Genomic DNA, 20,904 nt, shown 5'->3' on the forward strand with positions numbered 1-20,904 from the left:
TAGAGTCTTCTCTTGTGTTGTTGGGAGAGGGTATTTGCTATGACCAGTGTGTTCTCTTGGCAAAACTCTATTAGCCTTTGCCCTGCCTCATTCCGTATTCCAAGGCCAAATTTGCTTGTTACTCCAAGTGTTTCTTGACTTCCTACGTTTGCATTCCAGTCCCCTATAATGAATAGGATATCTTTTTTGGGTGTTAGTTCTAAAAGGTCTTGTAGGTCTTCATAGAACCGTTCAACTTCAGCTTCTTCAGCATTACTGGTTGGGGCATAGACTTGGATTACTGTGATATTGAAAGGTTTGCCTTGGAAACGAACAGAGATCACTCTGTCATTTTTGAGATTGCATCCAAGTACTGCATTTCAGACTCTTTTGTTGTCCATGATGGCTACTCCATTTCTTCTAAGGGATTCCTGCCCACAGTAGTAGATATAATGGTCATCTGAGTTAAATTCACCCATTCCAATCCATTTTAGTTCACTGATTCCTAGAATGTCAACGTTCACTCTTGCCATCTCCTGTTTGACCACATCCAATTTGCCTTGATTCATGGACCTAACATTCCAGGTTCCTATGCGATATTGCTCTTTACAGCATTGGACCTTGCTTCTATCACCAGTCACATCCACAGCTGGGTATTGTTTTTGCTTTGGCTCCATCCCTTCATTCTTTCTGGAGTTATTTCTCCACTGATCTCCAGTAGCATATTGGGCACCTACCGACCTGGGGAGTTCCTCTTCCAGTATCCTATCATTTTGCCTCTTCATACTGTTCATGGGGTTCTCAAGGCAAGAATACTGAAGTGGTTTGCCATTCCCTTCTCCAGTGGACCACATTCTGTCAGACCTGTCCACCATGACCCACCTGTCTTGGATGGCCCCACAGGGCATGACTTAGTTTCATTGAATTAGACAAGGCTGTGGTCCTAGTGTGAATAGATTGACTAGTTTTCTGTGATTATGGTTTCAGTGCATGTGCCCTCTGATGCCCTCTTGCAACACCTACTGTCTTACTGGGGTTTCTCTTACCTTGGATGTGGGATATCTCTTCATGGCTGGAGTATCTCTTCCCCGCCTCCACCTTGTCCAATTTCTTCCTAGTCACCTTGAAAATAGAATAATTCTGCATGGTGGAATCTTACTCTGTGTTAAGTATTTTCTGAGCCTTACCATCTCATTTACCCCTGTGGATCAGAGCTGTAGTTAGGACTGTTCTGGTTGCAAGGCTGGAGAACCCAATTATGGGTGCCTTGGACTGTGAAGAAAGCTGAGCACTGAAGAATTGATGCTTTTGAACTGTGGTGTTGGAGAAGACTCTTGAGAGTCCCTTGGACTGCAAGGAGATCCAACCTGTCCATTCTAAAGGAGATCAGTCCTGGGTGTTCTTTGGAAGGACTGATGCTGAAGCTGAAACTCCAGTACTTTGACCACCTCATGCGAAGAGTTGATCGTTGGAAAAGACTCTGATGCTGGGAGGGATTGGGGGCAGGAGGAGAAGGGGATGACAGAGGATGAGATGGCTGCATGGCATCACCGACTCGATGGATGTGAGTTTGAGTGAACTCCGGGAGATGGTGGTGGACAGGGAGGCCTGGTGTGCTGTGATTCACTGGGTCACAAAGAGTCGGACACGACTGAGAGACTGAACTGACCTGAACTGTGCCAAAAAGGCATACTTGCAAATAATATACTTTTCTATTGTTATTGGCTTCTGCAATTGGATGATCTTGAGTAAGCCAGCTTTAGGAATGACAGAATCCAGCACCCACTTCTTGTTTTTAGGGTGAACAACACCCTGGCTGTTGCTAGGCTGGCTGATGCCAGGTGTGTGTGCGTGTGTGTATGTATATGGGACTTCCTTGGTGGCTCTGTGGTAAAAAACCCACTTGTCAGTGCAGGAGACAGAGGAAATGCAGGTTTGATCCTTGGGTAGGGAAGATCCCCTGTAGGAGGGCTTGGCAACCCACTCCAGTATTCTTGCCTGGAGAACCCCACGGACAGAGGAACCTGTAGGCAATGGTCCATAGGGTCACAAAGAATCGGCTATGACTGAAACGACTGAGCATGCACACCACATCTTTTTATCCATTTATCTATTGATCGACACTTAGGTTGCTTCTTTATCTTGGCAATTGTAAATAATGCCACTATGAACATTTGGGTGCATGTGTCTTTTTGAAGTAGTGTTTTTGTTCTTTTTGGATATATACTCAGGAGTGGAATTGGTGGGTCATATGATAATTCTAATTTTAGCTTTTTGAGGCACCTCCATACTGTCTTCCACAGTGGCTACACCAATTTACATTCCCACCTATGGTGTACATAGGTTGCCTTCTCCCCTCATCCTCGCCAACATTTGCTGATTTTAGGTTGGCTTTATTCCTAAGCCTGTGCCCAAGGCATGACCCTTGACATGCCTTCCCATCTGACCCTGCCATGCCCTTTGTTATGCATATAATTTTCACCATTTCGTTTCATCATGTCTTCATTTATAGCTCTTGATCCTTTGCTTTATACAAAGTTTTATTGTTCTTGGACAGTGGAGAACACTATGAGAGAGAATTAATGTTAGGAATCCTTTTCTTACTAGGTATACCACATAGATGATCATCTGTAAAATTTCTGATCCTTTGCATTTACTTTATTTATATGATAAGACATAATGATAAACACATGATAATGGTTTATCATATGATAAATGCATAATGATAACGGTGACAATGCTACTACAATTAGCTAAGAGTTATCTTGTGCCAGGTACTATAATATGTTTAATTCTTGAAGCATCTCTATAACATAGCTATTATGCCATTGAAAGTATTAGACAATTAAAGAAATGAAGGAACAGAGAGGTTAAGCAACTTGTCTAAGGTCACACAGCTAGAACATGGCAGAACAGAAATTCAAACCCTGTCTATTTGACTCTAGACCTCTGCCTAATAAAGCCTCTTACCAAGTTAAGTTTGTGGTTTCACTGGTATTATTGCTCAGAATAAGGCTGAGTTTAAGAAATAAAGGGAGTGCTCGCTTTGGCAGCACATATACTAAAATTGGAACGATACAGAGAAGATTAGCATGGCGCCTCCGCAAGGATGACAGGCAAATTCGTGAAGCGTTCCATATTTTTAAGTGAATAAAGTGCATACAAAATTGTATAATAAAAAAAAGAAAGAAATAAAGGGATTGCCAGAAAAATAAAAATAAATTTCAGTGTTGGGACTTGTTGAGTACTAGGGAGAGGTATCAAGGATTGGCACATAGATTCAGATTCACAAATATTTGGATTGGGCATGATCATTCAGAGCCCTCCATGCTAGGGCATGAGTCCCTTTTGTAGAGTAGCTGAATCCTTGTGGAAAGTATTCCCAGTTCACCATGATTCCCTCACTCCCAGCTAAGGGCCCTGGTGGCTTTTTAAAGCCTGTAGTGTTTTTACTGTAAGTCCATACCTATTGGTCGTCCTGTATAGACCAAGGTGGTTACCTTACCCAGGATGTGCCAATCAGAGCTTTTCCCCTGATAATTTGGAGTTGAGAGAGAGGGATAAAAAAATAACACATTCACTGTATAGCACAAGGAACTCTGCTCAGTATTATGTGACAACCTAAATGGGGAAAAATTTTGAAAGGGACTTCCCTGGTGGTCCAGTGGCTAAGATTTGCACTCCCAATGCAGGGGCCCTGGGTTCGATCCCTGGTCAGGGAACTAGACCCCACATGCCTCAACTGAGAGTTTTCATGCTGCAGCTAAAGATCCTGCAACAAAGATAAAAAATCCTGCATGCTGCAGCTGAGACCTGGGGAAGCCAAATTAATTCATTAAAAAAGAATAAATCATGTATATGTATAACTGATCACTTTGTTGTACACTCGAAACTAACACAATATTGCTAATCAACTATACCCCAATATAAAATAAAGATTATTTGAGATTAAAAAAAAGATTCACACACACACACACACGCATGTTGCTTCATTCTCTTCTGTGATTGAACCAATGACTTCCCCGCCCCCGCCGGGTGCTGTGGGGTGGCCCACGAAGAAGTTGAAGAATTTGGGGTCTGTTTCCAGTTAAAGCAGAGGGACAAAGGCAGCCTGTAGAGAGAGACAGAAGGAGTGAGGAAAGGGGTCCATTGGGTACCTGAGGGCCTCGTTTCCAGTTCTACACCTCCCACACGTTCAGCTGCATTTCAATCTTAAGGTTCCCTGACTCTCCTGTTGTTATTCAGTCAGTAAGTTGTATCCAACTCTTTTGTGACACTATGGACTGAAACCTGCCAGGCTCCGCTGTCCATGGGATTTCTCAGGCAAGAATCCTGGAATAGGTTGCCATTTCCTCCTCCAGGGGATCTTCCTGGCCCAAGATCTAACCTGTGTCTTTCTCCTGCCTTGGCAGGCAGGTTCTTTAGTGCTGAGCCATCAGGGAAGCCCTTATGACTCCCTTGTGTGTGTGCTAAGTCATTTCAGTCATGTCCAACTCTTTTGTGACCCTATGGACTGTATAGTCTGCCAGGCTCCTCTGTCCATGGGATTCTCCAGGCAAGAGTACAACAGTGTTGCCATGCCCTCCTCCAGGGGAACTTCCCAACCCAGGGATTGAACCTACATCTCTTATGTTTACCTGCATTGGCAGGTGGGTTCTTTACCACTGTGACTCCCTTAGTCCTTTATAATATATGCTGTCTAAAATACCTCTATCCAGTTTCTGTCACTTACAATCACTCAGCTTGGTCTCAAATGCCCAACCTCTCTGCCCAGAGCTGGGTCAAGTCTATGGGGCAATTCAAGGGGAATCCCTTCTGAGCAGACCCTCTCTCTAACCCTCAGACTCGGCTGGAACTGTGGTTTCAGATAGCAGCCAACAGGAGCCCTTACCATCGAGGCCCGGTGAACCAATGTGGATTTCTTTCCCCCCAAGGTCAGCGAAACCTAGCACAGTGATTTCCCTCTGTCAGCAGCCAAATTGATCATTTTCTCAGGCTGCCTGAGAAACGCCAATTCCCGAGCCTCAGATATTCGCAGTGGAAACCTGTCTCTCCCCCTGGATGCCCTGGGGCCTTGTTAAAGCTCTCTCTTCAGCTCCAGGAGTCAATGTCCAGCCTCAGAAATGGCCCCATCTCACAATCCATCCAGGGGAGCGGGCAATGCTAGAATCCCTGGTGTCACGGCTGGAGTCTCACTGTCTCTCTTTAAGGGTTGATAGTTAAAAATTCATGGTTATTTTCAAAGGAGGAAAAATGCTTAAACTGCTTTCCTACTTGCAAACCTTCCCTTTTTTGATTCAAAATCAAACTTTTGTCTAGACAGGCGAGGGCTTTTTGCTGACATGCCTTGCCAGCTCAGAAACCTTGAGGTTTTCCAAATGCAACACCCCCGCCCCTTACTGGCGGCCAGTCTCTGGCCATGTTTCTTCCAAACACAACCTCTGAGCAGCTCAGAGCAGAGCTAACTGGGTGGAAAAGCCCAAGATGGACATTGGCGGTTCTTCCTTTGGCTCAGGCATCTTCCTTAACAAGTTGTCTATGCTGGCAGCTGCTATGCTAACTCTCTGGCACAGTCTAGCTGTATTGCAGTGTTTGAAGTAGCTCTAACAGGTTCCTCATCACCCAACCTGTGTGTGTGCTTGCTCAGTTGCTTCAGTCGTGGCCGACTCTTTGTGACCTTGTGGACTGTAGCCCATCAGGCGCCTCTGTCCATGGGGATTCCCCAGGCAAGTATACCAGAGTGGGTTGCCATGCCCTCCTCCAGGGGATCTTCCCGATCCAGGGATTGAGCCTGCAAATCTCCTGCAGCTCCTGCATTGCAGGCAGATTCTTTATTGCTGAGCCACCAGGAAAGCCCCCATCACCCAACAGCTGCTGCTATTTCTCCTCTCCCCTTCTTCTTTCTTCTTGTCTTGTTCCAAGTAATGTGTTCACTGTAGAAAAATTACAAACTGGATAAGCACTAGGAAAAAAATAAATACCCAATCCCATGATCTTATTCTTATAAAAATTTTCTCTAAATATATATATACATATATACCTAAGTGTGTTCCTGCTTAGTCACTCAGTCATGTCCAATTTTCTGTGACCTTGTGGACTGTAGCCTGCTAGGCTCCTCTGTCCATGGGATTTTTCAGGTGAGAATACTGGAGTGGGTTGCCATTTCCTCCTCCAGAGGATCTTTCTGATCCAGGGATTGAACGTGTATCTTCTGTGTCTCCTGCATTGCAGGCAGATTCTGTACCCACTGAGCCATCTGAGAAACCCACATATATTCCTAGATATGATTAAATAAGGATCCTAAAAATTATCCCCAAAACTTTACAGCTTAAGCAACACAGATCTATTATCTCACAGTTTCTGTGGGTCAAGAATTTGAGAACAGCTTGTGTGGGCAGGTGTGTCATTATCTCTCATAAATTTGCAGCCAGATGTTGGCTGGGGCTTCAAGTCATCTGAAGGCTTGCCTGGGGCTGGACAGCCTGCTGCCGAGATGGTGCATTCACTTAGCTGGCTACTTGGTGCTGGCTGTTGGCAGGGGACCAGATGGAACTCTCTTTTAGTAGGCTGTTTGAATATCCATCCTTACAATATGGCAGCTTGGCTTCTCCCCAGAGTGAGTGATCCAAGAAGAAGCAAAGCAAAAGTGGGAATGATATTTTTGATGTAGTCTATGCCTGGAAAATCCCATGGATGGAGGAGCCTGGTAGGCTGCAGTCCATGGGGTCGCTACGAGTCGGATACGACTGAGCAACTTCACTTTCACTTTCCACTTTCATGCATTGGAGAAGAAAATGGCAACCCACTCCAGTGTTCTTGCCTGGAGAATCCCAAGGACGGGGGAGCCTGGTGGGCTGCTGTCTATGGGGTCACACAGAGTCGCACACGACTGAAGTGACTTAGCAGCAGCAGCAAAGTTATATTTCATCACTTCTGCCGTATTCTATGAGTTGTATAGATCTGCCCTGATCGACTGTGGCAGAAAACTACACAAGAGTGATGAGGCAAGGATACTAGGGGTCATGTTGCTTGTTGTCTATCATCATATAATACCTATACCTTTTTTCTTTCTGCAAAAAAAAAAAGATGGCATTGTAGTCTACATGCCAACTTACCAACCATGTGACTAAGTCACCTTGGAGCAGATTCTCCAGCCCCAGTGAAGACTCTGATAACAATGCAATCCCCCCAAATCTGACAGTGACTTCATGAGAAATTCTAAGCCAAAAATGACTAGTTGAGACACTCAAATTCCTGACTCCCAGAAACTGTGAAATAATAAATGGTCACTGTGTTAAGCTGCTAAGTGTCTGTGACTTGCCATTTTCTGAATCAGTGTATTATGATCATCTTTGAACTATAAATAAATATAATTTTATAGCATCTTCTTAGGGGGCAGTTGGAAATGTGTGTGTTTGTGTGTATGCGTGTGTGGAGGGTGACTTAGGTTGTTACCTAAACTGGCAGGCATTCCAGAATTGGGTAGGGACTTGGTCAGATAGCTGTGGTCAGTGTTGCCCACCTATATTCTCAGGTCTCTCTCTTTAAAAAATATATTATTTATTTATTTTTGGCCGCACTGGGTCTTTGTTACCACGCCTGGGCTTTCCCCATTTGTGGTGACCGGGGGCTACTCTGTTGCAGTGCATGGACTTCTCGTTGCAGTGGCCGCACTGGTCTTTGTTACCACGCCTGGGCTTTCCCCATTTGTGGTGACCGGGGGCTGCTCTGTTGCAGTGCATGGACTTCTCGTTGCAGTGGCTCCTCCTGTTGTGGAGCACGGTCTCTAGGGTGCCTGGGCTCAGCAGTTGTGGCACATGGGTTCAGTTGCCCTGAGGCATGTGGGATCCTCCTGGACCAGGGGTCGAACTTGTGTCCTGTTCCTTGGTAGGCATACTCCCAACCACTGAACCACCAGGGAAGTCCTCCAGGTTTCTTCTTTAGAGCATATGAAGGGGTTATGGGCTTCCCTGGTGGTTCAGACAGTAAAGCATCTGTCTGCAATGCAGGAGACCCAGGTTCGATCCCTGGGTTGGGAAGATCCCCTGGAGAAGGAAATGGCAGCCCACTCCAGTATTCTTGCCTGGAAAATCCCATGGACAGCAGAGCCTGGTAGGCTACTGTCCATGGGGTTGCAAAGAGTCAGACACGACTGAGCAACTTCACTTCAAGGGGTTATACTTTCCCACTCACCTGAATTAATTATGAGCCTATGACTTGCTTGGCCAGTGAAATGTGAAAGTGACAGATATGACTTCCAAGTGACAGCATTTAATTACCTGTGCTCAATTTTTGGTGTTTCAGGCCACTGACATGAGGGGCATTTTTGTTGTTGTGGCATAACTTAGCTTACCCTGACTAATACAAAGTCTAAGACAGACGGTGATTCAGGTCTCCCTCAAGGTTGGACCAGGACCATCTGCTGCCAGATCCCTTCCTTCCTCTTTCCTTTCTCTGCTCTGTGTCTCAGGGGCTGGGCTTTGCAAGCTGTAGTTCACAGCTTCCCTATTCCACTGGTGAAAATTATGACCTATTGGAAGGTGGGATGAAGGGAGAGGTCAAGGTATTTCTTTCCCTCCATTCTTTACTCAGGCCACAGCTGTAGTAGAAGCTACATCTTCTCTTTTCTTTAGCTCCTTCCACTAGTCTGGCTGTGGTTCCAGCTTCCATCAGCAGGACACCCCAAGCTTGGGCTGTAGTAATATCACCTCTTCTTTCTGTCCTCCAGCTGAGGGGTGTTGGTAACCCCCTGCTGTTGGTAATCTCTGCTTTCCTCACCATATCCTTTGGTTTCTCAGATTTTCCATCTTTTGGGTAACTGATCCCCTGCATTAAAATCTCTTGGTTTCAAATACCCAGAGTGGCTTCTGTTCCCACAGTTGGTCCCTGAATGATACCTGGACTCTGTGCCAGGACCTATAGAAAGACAGGAAATGCAGTGAAGAGTGATCCAGATATGATGGGTCTGCCCCATGAGGATCCACACTCTGATGGGGAAGGCAGACTCATCGGCTGATTATGCCAAGCGTGGGCAGTACAGAGCCCTGGGGGCTCTAATACAGTCTTGGAGGTCTGGAAAGACTGAGATCTGAAGGATAAACAGGAATTAAACATCAGGGAAGTTTCTGGTATTCCCAAGCTGCAAGGCAGGGGCCAGCCCCTTTGCTCATTACGATAGGTAGCATCAGTTGACAGGGTGGGGTTGGGCTGCCCCCTGCTTTCTCTGTTTCCTGGCACTGGTGCTCATTTTGCTTCCAGTGACTGAATGCCAGTTACAACAATCTGGGTGATCTGGATCCAGCCACAAGCATTTCTGAGCACCCGTTGGCTCTGCAGATAAAGTGACTCTGACTCCGAGAGGGATGTCATCATCACGTTGATTGTTTGGCTTATCTAAGAAAATGCCTGGAGAATCTGGGGAGATTGGCCAGAGAGCCTCCATCTATCCCTCGTCTATTTCTTCATATGTGTTCTGAGCACATGCTCAGGGCCTGGCCCTCTGCCTGGCACTGGGGTGGAAGGCAGCCACACCATCAAGTAAGACACTCTTCCTTTTTTTTCCTGAGGAACACATAGTCCGATGGGGGAGGAAGCAACAACAGAGAAAATTATTACAATACATTTTTTCAAAAGCACATAAGGAATGAAAAGGAGGGAGCAAGCGACAGCCTAAGTTATCAGAAAAGCTTTCTTGGAGGAAGTAACATGGAACTGGGTATTGAGGGATGAGTAGGAGTTTGCTAGGTGGAGGAAGATAAGCAATAAGGATATTCTAAGTGATGGAAACAGTACATTCAGAATTATAAAGCTAAGAATAAAAAAAATGTTAAACATATTGCATTCAGTGATTTGTGATCTAAAGTGTAGGGTTCTCAAAGTGTAGGGTTCATGGCTGGGAGTGTATGAGAAGAGAGTAGGAAGGTAGGATAGGTCAGATCATGAAGGACCTTGAATAACAAGCTGAACAGTTTGGATGGAATTATATTAGGAGATTAGAATAGGGAGGGGCTATAACCAGATCTGAGTTTTGCAAAGACTAGCATGGCTGTTTAGTATGGATAAGATTTACTTACTTATTCAACCAGTATATATTGGGTGCTACCATGAGTCAGTAGTTCTTGTTAGGTGTTAGCAGTAGCAGTGAATAAGAGAAACACACTATCCTTCTTGAGTTTGATCTAGCATGTGTGTGTGCACTCAGTCGTGTCTGATTCTATGCGACCCCATGGACTGTAGCCCGCCAGGCTCCTCTGTCTATGGGATTTCCCAGGCAAGAATGCAGGATGCCATTTCCTTATCCAGGGGATCTTCCTGACCTGGGAATTGAACCTGCTTCTCCTGCATCTCCTGCATTGGCAGGTGAATTCTTTATCACTGAGGCACTAGTGGAAGCCCCTCAATCTAGTGTAGGAGACAGATAATTAGAAAGTATATGTGTGTGTGTGTGTGTGTGTGTGTGTGTGTGTGTGTGTGTGTATAGTGCTCAGTGCTATGAAGAAATATAAAAAGCAGCATAGTAGTGACTGCTGATGGCTATTTAGAGAGTCAATAGCGGGTTTAGGGTAATCTGGGGGACAGGATCGGTATTCCAGGAACAAGTTCCTTTGAGATTAAGTTACTCTCTGTGGCAGGAGATGGGATTGAATGGGGAACAGGTAGAAATTAATGGGAACTGAGGTGAATTATGTGAGGGATGGGAGGTTTAGGAGACAGAAGGTGATGTGCTCAGGGTTGGACATAGCTAGTTGATGCCACCTGTCACAGGGACACACGATGTGTTCACCTAGCCCTGATTTTTCTTCTGGACATATAGCTAGACTACATTCCCCAACCTCCCTTTGTAGTTAAGTGGGAGTACGAATTGGGCAAGAGTGACATGGGTCCCTTCCAGGCCTGGCATCTAAAACCTCAAACATAAAATATGCATTAAAAATAATTATGCATGTATTTTTGTCACTGATGGGTCTTCATTACTGCGTGGGCTTTGCTCTAGTTGCGGGAGCAGGGGCTACTCTTTGTTGCCGTGCACGGGCTTCTCATTGCGGTGGCTTCTCTTGTTGTGGAGCACAGGCTCCAGGGCTCTCAGGCTTCGGTATTTGCAGCACGTGGGCTCAGTGGTTACAGCTCCCAGTCCCTAGAGCACAGGCTCAGCAGTTGTGGCACATGGGCTTAGTTGCTCTATAGCATGTGGAGTCTTCCCTGACCAAGGATTGAAACTGGGTTTCTTACATTGACAGGCAGATTCTTTACCACTGAGCCACCAGGGAAGCCCTAAACCCTCCCACATAATCTTCCATGCATTTCGTTTACTCACCTGAGAGCCAGATGCTTAAGACCCAGTAGAAGGTCAGATGCCCTGGAACAGGTTTTCTGAACCATCAATTTGTGAACCAGACAATTCTTTGATGTGGAGGACTGCCCTATATACTGCAGGGCATTGACTAGCATCCCTGGCCTCTACCAATGAGATGTCAGATTTCCCTGCCTCCAATTTCAACAACCACAACCACATCTATATGTTACCTAATGTCCCCATTTGAAAACCACTGTCCTAGAAGAGAAGACAGAAGCTCCCTGGGTCCCTGAATGACTGTGTGGAGCAGAGCTCACCCTGCTCATTCTCACTGGACTGGGGTGTGGATGCAAAACAAACCTTTACTGTGTTAAGCCACAGAGATTTGGGGGTTATTTGTTATAACAGCTTAACCTACACTAATACACCACTCACATCTGGAGTTCAAATAGGTCTGGGTAGAGTTACATTTGGAGAAGGCGATGGCACCCCACTCCAGTACTCTTGCCTGGAAAATCCCATGGACAGAGGAGCCTGGTAGGCTGCAGTCCATGGAGTCGCGAAGAGTTGGACACAACTGGGCAATTCACTTTCACTTTTCACCTTCATGCACTGGAGAAGGAAATAGCAACCCACTCCAGTGTTCTTGCCTGGAGAATCCCAGGGACGGCAGAGCCTTGTGGGCTGCCGTCTATGGGGTCGCATAGAGTTGGACACGACTGAAGCGACTTAGCAGCAGCAGCAGCAGAGTTACATTCTTAGGAGTTTTCATCAACCAAAGCTGTGAGAGAGCCTGAGATCACCAGGATAGTGAGCTGAGAAAGGACCTGAGGGCTGAGGATTAGGAAATTTGAGGATATGGCCAAAGAAGGAGAAGAGATTCCCCCAAAGAGGCGGATGGCAGGAGGTTGGAGGACATCCAGAAGAGGATGGTTCCATGGATCCTGATGGAGGGAAGACTGGGAGCCCAGCAGGGAAGACGGATAACAAAAGTTGGCTGGGATTGCTGGCTATTTGGTGAATATTAAATCCATAGATTTAAGAATCAGGGAAAATAAGGAACAATCAACATGGAACAAAGCCGTCAAAAGGTCAGGTATCTGGTCCCAGTCTTGACACCTTCCTTCATTCTGGTGGTAAACCACCTCCCTCTCTAAGCTTTGTCAATCCCCCCATTAAAGACTATTCTTTCAAGATCTGCAGGATACATGGAGCAACATCTGTATAAGGCTTTAATCTGCCTCCCACCCGTGCTCAGCCCAACCCTGGCCCCCACAGAAAGGTGTTGTATAAACAAAAAATATTGTCATTCCAAGACGCTGGGTAAGTGTTTGATAAAGATCAGAGGAAGGCCGGGACCCCTAATAGCCCCTGCAGTCAGAGGGGGAGGCCTCATTCCATCTTTGTGTTTCAAGAAAAGTTTGTAAAAGGAAGCCCTGTGGCAGAGGCTCGCTGGGATGGTTTAACAAAATGAAGGAAATTCCCCATTTCCTGGTTGTAAGAAAATATGGGTGGGGCGAGCCTTAAGTGAGCCGATGGTGGTGTCTGACTTTGATGTCAGATGAATGACAATGATCTCCAAGGCAGGAACACAATGTAATGAACTCACCCTGCTTTTCCATGAAAAACAAAACCACTGAAGGGGCCTTGAGTGGGAAAACAAAGGCTCTTTGAGTTGTGAGGCCTTGAGGAGGAAGACTTAGGGGTGTTCTCGAGCTGTGACTAATGGGGCATGAAGATACTGGACTACTGGGCCAAAGTAGGGGGTTCCTGCTAGATTTCGTAGTGATGTCTCCATAGCTGCTGTTTAGTTTAGTCTTGATGGATGGCCTACTGTGTTTCTGGACCTAGATCTGAGTCTGTCAATATGGAGGTCAATACTAGAATGTCTGGACAGCTCAATACAGATGAGACTATGAGGGACCATGGGAATTAGAGCTCCCTGGACATAGGAAATGGGCAATAAATGTTTGCAGAGCTGAAAAAAATATATGGAGGTCAATAAGAATGTTCGCAATCTCATGAAATAGTAGGACACTTAATTCCTTTATCCTTTCTTCCTTTTCTCCCAACAATGTTTATTGATGTTCCAGGCTCAGGACTGAGCAGTGACATATGATGGTGGACATGGCAGGATGGGTCTGTTTTCGAGAAGGCTGATGCTTAGCTGGGAAGGCAGAGCGTTTAATGAGCCACATGATGAAGTGTGTTAAAGGCTATGACGGGGAAAGCACAGAGGGTGTGGTGCTCACAGTAGAAGCACGGGGTGGGAGGTGGAGGCAGTGAACGTTGGGTAATAATCAAGTAGGCAGAGGGGACTTCCCTAGTGGTCCAGTGGTTTAGAATCCACCTTCCAATGCAGGAGACATGGGTCCAGTCCCTGGTTGGGGAACTGAGATCCCACCTGCTACAGAGCAACTAAGCCCATGAGCCACAACTAGAGAAGCCCGCACACAGCAATGAAGACCGAGAGCAGCCAAAAATTAAAAATTGAAGAAATAAAATGAAATTTTAAAGAGACAAGCAGAAGTCAGGATTAACCCCAGAGAGAAAATCAGATTCCAAAGACAGAGGAGGGAATGGTGCTTAAGCTTGGTTTTGAATGATCAAGAGGAGCTGCTAGTAGAATGGGAGGAGGGGAGGGCATTCCTGGCAGAGGGAACAGTGGTGCAAAGCCACGGAGGCTTCAAAGAGTGCAGTTGGTGGCACTACCAGTAACTCAGGACTGCTGGGGAAGGAAGTTCAGGAAACTGCAGGAGAGGTGTCAGAACAATAAACAGGGTCAGATCAAGAAGGGTCTTTTAGACAAAATGGTGAAGTTTGTTCTGAAGGCAATAAGGAGCCATTGAAGAACTGTGAGCAGGGAAGTAATGTGATCAGATTTGAATTTTGGCAAAGACGCTCTGGACCCTGAATAAAGGACAGCTTGGAAGGGGAAGACTAGAGAGATGAGTCTGGAGATGGCATCCCAGACAACTCCAGGGAACAGGTGTGTGGCTGAGGCTTGGGGTAACTGAGTTTCTATTCTTGCTATTGCATATAAAAATAGGTAACCATGAGTCAGGTAGTTGCTGGATGGTTTACTGGTGGTCTGGGACTTGACTGGGTTCAAGAATAAATATATTGTTCAGTTCCCCCAGTGAGTGATATGATTTGCATGCATATAGGGGTGTAAGCCTGGGCATTTCTGCCTAGAGGCACATGGAGGAAAGACTGACTTCAAAGGTGAAAGTAACCTTGGGGCAGTGAGCTGGGGATGAGGAGGGCTCTTACAAATTGAAACATCCAGAGGAGGTGGAAGCATAGCTGATTGGTTACAAGCATAAGTCTTGATGACAAACAGATCCAACCCTTGTCTTTTAATAGTTGTACAACTTTGAGGGAGTCCTCTTCCTCTTTCTGAGCCTGAGTTTTCTTCATCTGTGTAATGGGCATAAATGTGGCATGGAGTAAGGGCTCATCTAATAGTTCCTGCAGGGATTAGATTTGTGCAGTCTTGGGAAACAATGTGTCCTTTTGGCTTTTCTTTGAGTTTCTCTTCATTCCACTCCTCAGTTTTCTAATGTCACCATAATCTTTTTTTTTTTTTTTTAATTCCTTGCCAAATCTCACTCTCAAGCAAGTTGTAAATGAGGCCAATGTATGTTTTCCCGTTAGTGTTCTTCTGTTGGTGCAGTGGGAACCTTTTCCGTCTGTCTCAGCCAAATTTCTCTAGTGAAATAAACCAATAGAGTCTATGTGTGTGTATGTTTTAAAATATTTATGTTAAGGCATTGGCTCATACAATCATGGGTGCTAGCAGGTCTATAATCTGTAGGGCAGGCCCACAGGCTGGAAACTCTTAGGCAGGACTTAATGCTACAGTTTTGATTCAGAATTTAGCACAATGTAGTAGAAAGTGTGTGGAATTTTAAAAAGGAACTGTGAGTCCATAACCAGCTCACAACTCTGCTCAACAGAAACGGGATCATATATGCACCACGGGATGCACCCTAGGATGTTCTTAGCAGCAAATGACTTGAAACAACTTAAATACCCACCAACAGCGTGATGATGAATAGATTAATAGTGGTATCATGTCTATCTAGTGATGTACTAGGGAGCAGTGAAAAAGAAATGCAGCTACATCAACTTGGATGACACACACACATCATATAGAGAAAAAGTATCGGGACACAAAAGAATAAAGCTCCATGATTTCATTTATTGGAAGTTCAAAGGTACCAGTTAAAACTATAGGAAGGTAGTCAGAGTAGGGGCCACCTTTGGGAAGGGATAAGGACAGGAGGGCGGGGCTGAGCGTGGTGATGGGGGACTTGCAATGTCCTATGCTTCCATCTTTTAACTTTTGCCTTTAAAAAAAAAAAAAATTGGGTATAATTGTTTTGCAATGCTGTGTTAGTTTCTGCTGTACAACAAAGCAAAGCAGCTATATGTATACATATATCCCCTCCCTCTTGGACCTCTTCCCCTACCCCTCCATCCCACCCCTCTAGGTCACCATAGACTATGCTTCTATCTTAATGGTGGTGACTGGGGATGTCCATTTTGTCAAAACTGAAGCGTTTCGATATTAAAATGCATTCACTTTACTGTTTGTATGATTTATTTTATTTAAGAGCTTGTGTGAAGAATAGTGTTATGTTGGTGAGCAAAACACGTCTGGGGAACAGATCTGGCCCCCCAGGCTGCTAGGAGGAAATTCTGGTTTGTCATCTTGTCTCACCACTGTCTATGTGGCTTCTGCTTCCTCCTCAACTGGTACAAGGAGAGGCACGTTCACTTAACAGATGGGGAAACTGAGGCTTTGGGTTTGTGGCTGACTTTCCTAGAGGTCACTCCAAAAGCTGTTGAACTGTATGCCAGATACAGAGATGAATCAAACCTTGTTCAGACCCTCAAAGAGCTCCCAGCATCTCAGTCATCAGCTCCTATCTGGGGGCGACTTTACCCTACACCCCCACCACATTCAGGGGTATTTGGCAATACCTGGAGACATTTTTGTCACCACTAGGGGTGGGGGTGTGACAGGCATCTGGTGATAAGAGGCCAGGAATGCTAGGTGTGCCATCCTGACAGTTTCCATGTCTCTTTACCTGGTGTTTGTTGCAATTCCCATTTGAATATTTTGTCCCTTACAATCTAGATATTATTTAGAAATACGTGGATGAACTTGACGTTTGATCACCAAATGGATTTTGTATTTTTCCTTCATCTGAATCAGGGTTTATCAACCTCATTGCACTCCACATTTAGGGCTCAGTAATTCTTTGTGGTGGGGACTGGAGGTGTTTAGTAGCATTCCTGGCCTCTTATCACTAGACGCCTGTCATACCCCCACCCCCAGTGGTGACAAAAATGTCTCCAGGTATTGCCAAATGTCCCTGAATGCGATGGGGGTGTAAGGTAAAATCACCCCCGATAGGAGCTGCTGACTGAGATAGTGGGGACTCTTTGAGGATCTGAACAAGGTTTGCTTCATCTCTGTATCTGGCATGCAATTGTTGCTGTTTAGTAGCTAAGTCTTGTCTGCCTCTTTTGCAACCCCATGAGCTGTAACCCACCAGGCTCCACTGTCCGTGGCATCTCCCAAGCAAGAATACTGGAGTGGGTTGCCATTCCCTTCTCCAGGGGATCTTCCCAACCCGAGGATTGAACCTGCATTGGCAGGCAGATTCTTTACCACTGAGCCACCTGGGAAGTCCACTTAATATTTGTCAGCTGAATACAAACCATAAAAGCATGTCTATGCATGGTGTATGGTGTGGTCGCCATGCCCAGAAACCTGGGTGCTGTCACCTCACAGACCAGCTCTTGTGTCTCAGCTCTGTTATTTCACACCTTTGTAGTCTTGGGTAAGTGATTAAACATCTCCTTACATAGGTTCCTCCTTTGTAAAGCTGGCATGAGAACAGTGTGTGTCCTTGTGGTTTTAGTGTGTGGGTTGAGGAAATAACTAAGCCCGTGCATCACTGTGTGTGAATTAATCGAGAAAGCTGTTTTTATTGGGAACCAGGTGAGTGAGAACTGAGTGATCAGGTGAGTTGCAAATAAAACTCAAGTTGCGATTCTTGGCTTGGAAGAAAAAGGTACCAGTCCAATGCTGAGTGGGACTTTGCACTTAAAGAGTCTTTATGCTTTGCAAAGGGCTTTTGTATTATTTTGCTCATTGGTGCCCTGAGGTGACACATTTTTGCCCCACTGGGCAGAGGAAGGAATGGAGGTCCAGGAATTTCAGGGAGTCAGCCAGGTCACTTAACTCGGCCTGCGTGGGCATCTGCCTGCTTCTTCTGAACATTACTGAACAGGTACAGGGAGACACTGGAGGTGGACCCTGGGCAGTGACAGGGGAGGAGGAGCCTGTCCTGAGTGGCAGCTGGGGAAACTGAATGTAGGGGTGAAGTGACATCTGTTTTTCTCAGGCGCACTCAACACCCACCCTGCCTTCTTCTGGTAATAATATCCCAATTTTCCCTCCCCGGTGTCCCTGCCAATCATCCAAGGAGAACGGACCTATTTCCTGTTCCAGATCTGGCCAATCAGCACATCCCATTCCTGGGCCCCAGTGATAGGCTCAGGGATGGTCATGTGACTCGATACAGTCCAATGGGAGCCAACACTCCTTGGACTCTGGCTAGAGCAGAGCTCTTTTTCATTGGAGTTGCTGAACTGGTAAGACGTCTGTTGGCAGCTGGTGGTGGGCATCTTGCCACCCTGAGAGATGGATCTGCCTGCAAATGAAGCCAATACAAGCAGAACAACGAGGAGAATAGGGACCGATTTAAGTTAATCTGCATTGGTTTCCGTGTCCGGACTAGGCAGTAACTGTCTGCTCCCACACCCCCATCAACACCACTCTGGGTGAGAGCAGGGAATAAGGATGCTGGAAAACAACTGACAAAGGTTCATTCTTGGCTTTGTGACACTGCCCGGGCAGGACACTGGTGAGAAATGACCTGAACTCACCAGATACCACTGAACATTAGAAGGTGTATCTCCCCTCCCCACCCTCATGTTCCCCAGATCTCAGTCTTTCCTTCCATGAAACGGGTATGCCCGTGCAGTGTAGCCATCCGGTAGAACAGCATGTTCATTTCCACGAATTACTTATCTGTATCTGTTCCTGACCTTCAATCTCCTAATAGTAAGAAAACAGCCAAGGTATTAGAAACTTGATATATATTATGCATTGTGCTAAACATGTTGCCCGTGTCATTACCTCCCTGAATTCTCTGGGCACTCTCAGAAGAAGATGCGATGGCTCACCTCATTTTATATATGGGTGAACTAACCTGGGAAGGAAGGGCATGGCCAAGGTCACATGGGCTCCTCTGCAGAGGTCAGCCAGGACTAGAGTCTTAATGAGATCTTGCTTCCAAATGGGCACAGCATCACAGTTTCCAAATGGCTTTCTTCTTCTTCTCTCTTCTTCTTCTTCTTCTTGGTTCTCGCCTGATTTTTTGAACTGGTTGTTCATTCTTGTTGGACAGATATGGAAACTAAGGTTCTTCAAAGGGCAGGGAACTTGACCAAGACAACAGAGAGAAGTTGGAGGAGGAGAGTGGTAATGGTAAGTGATACTCTGTAGGGAGCCCTTCACAATTACATTCGTTGCAGGAGCAGGTGGAGCGATTCTTACCTCCATTTTACAGATGAAGAAACAGGCTTTCAGGATGAAGTCACTTGACCCAAGTTGCAGAGCCAGTTATGATGCAGCCGAGGCTTGCATCCAGGCATTTGGATGTCACAGCACTTGTCTTTTAAGCACTGTCCCATGCCAGCTTTCCAGAAATAGAATCTGAAGCGGGTCGGAGCCGCGTGGACCACACACTCTCCCATTATTTTGAAAGAAATGCACTAAGGGAATAACAGAGGGAGAATGTCCCAACTTCATTGTTTCCCACTTGGCAGCCCCCTCTGGTTCAGGTAAATAGAAGTGATTCCGTCATTGTTTGTCCCTGGTCCTAATGACTTTGGTCTTTGTGTCTTTGGAGCCAGACCTCACCCCTGGGAAGCTGGCCTGGGGCCTGAGAGGCACCAGCCGCCTCTGTGAACAATGGCCTTTGTTCTTCACACTTTCCCTATCAAAGCCCCGCAGCAGGGATGGCCTTCAGAGGCGCTGGACGCTGTGATAATCCTTGTGCCAGAGCTGGGAAGTGGGGGCAGGAAAGGAGGGGTCAGGTGTAACTTTGACCCAGTTAAGTCACTCTGGGGTCTGCTGTCGTCCTGTGTTGGTGAGAATAAACTCTATGAATAGCTTTGGGGTTATTAGCTCATCAACTCTTGTGTGAATTGTTCTCTTGTTATCTGCTGGGGAGTAGCAAGTCTGGAAATGATATTGGTGAACAGGGAATTTCAACAACAACAACAACAGTAACAGTGATGATGACGATGGTGATGATGCTGGCTATATTTATCGTTCACTTACTGTGTTCCGGACACTCTTAAGTATTGCATATACAGTAGCAGTTAATTCTAACAACAACCCTAGAAGGTAAAACAATTATTACTATGTGTATTTTTAGATGAGGAAAAAGGAGGCTTCTGGGGTGGGAGGGGGGGAAGGTGTAAATAACTTGCCCAAGGTCACCGAGCTGGGCCTTGAACCCAGGTCAAAGTGACTCCAGAGCCCGTGCTCTTAACCACTAGGTTCAAGTGGACCTTGGTAAGAAAGAGTGGAGCCAGGGACACTGAGAGCAAGCATACTTGGGTTCTGCTTTTAGCCACGCATGCAGCCTTGGGCTGGTGGTCTCCAGTGCCTGTGCCTCCTTCCTCATCTGTAAGATGGGGAGTCCTAATGTCCGCATACCAGAGTCTCATAGGAAATAGAATCTACCCTGGATGGTGCAAACTGAGAGAGTTTCATCAAGGGGCAACTTATCCAAGGGTGGGCAGGGCTCAGTGAACACATGAGGGATGCTAAGGCCCCCAGAGTCTGGCAGCAGTGGGGAGCTGTCACCCTCTGTAGGTTGAAGGAGCAAGACATAAGTGAGATTTCAGAAGCCCATGGCAGGCTGAGGTGGTGATGGAGGAGCCACCTGGCAGGAGCTGCACAGAACCCTTGCCAGTGATGGGATCCTGAGTTAGGGAGAAAACATGGAAGAGATAACACAGCCTCTTTCCTTTTACCCCTTGACCTCTGGCCACTGCCTCCCATTGGATGATTGCAACAGGAAATCAGAGCACAAGGTATTCTGGGAAGTGTAGTCCATAAGGCTAGGGGTCAGTTTCTGGGACACAGAGTGTTGGGGACAGGGCAAATGGAGAATAACCAAGTCCCGCCTTCCTCAGTCCTCGTGAAAAGGGAATAAGGTGACTCGTGTAAACACCTCTTCTGTAGGAGGCATGCGGCCAATCCATTTGGTTTTGTTACAGGATAAGGCATGGGGATCCTTGTTGGTACTGAAAAGTGTCCTCTGTTCACAGGAAGCAAAATTGCATCCTAGAAAACAGTGTCGATTCTGGAGCCAGACATCTTTGATTCAAATCTCACTCTCCCACCTATTGCTGTATGATGCCAGGGAATTCATCTAAACATGTTACACTTAAGTTTTCTCATCTATAATATGATCTATAATTTAACACATATGGGATCTTAACTCCCCAGTTATAGATGAGTACCTACTTCTCAC

The 20,904-nt window shown here is 46.0% G+C and overlaps 1 long non-coding RNA gene and 1 other non-coding gene across 2 annotated transcripts in view; both read left to right on the plus strand.

Annotated features, from left to right (window-relative positions):
- The window catches only part of LOC139176745 (uncharacterized), a 277,046-nt gene that overhangs the window by 224,298 nt on the left and 31,844 nt on the right, over window positions 1-20,904 (plus strand). The window lies entirely within an intron of this gene.
- On the plus strand, window positions 3,017-3,123 carry LOC139176886 (U6 spliceosomal RNA). Its single transcript, XR_011561356.1, has one exon. It is a non-coding gene; the product is annotated as a U6 spliceosomal RNA (small nuclear RNA).

This window comes from Bos indicus, chromosome 17, assembly GCF_029378745.1.
Source record: "Bos indicus isolate NIAB-ARS_2022 breed Sahiwal x Tharparkar chromosome 17, NIAB-ARS_B.indTharparkar_mat_pri_1.0, whole genome shotgun sequence".
Taxonomy (NCBI): Eukaryota; Metazoa; Chordata; class Mammalia; order Artiodactyla; family Bovidae; genus Bos; species Bos indicus.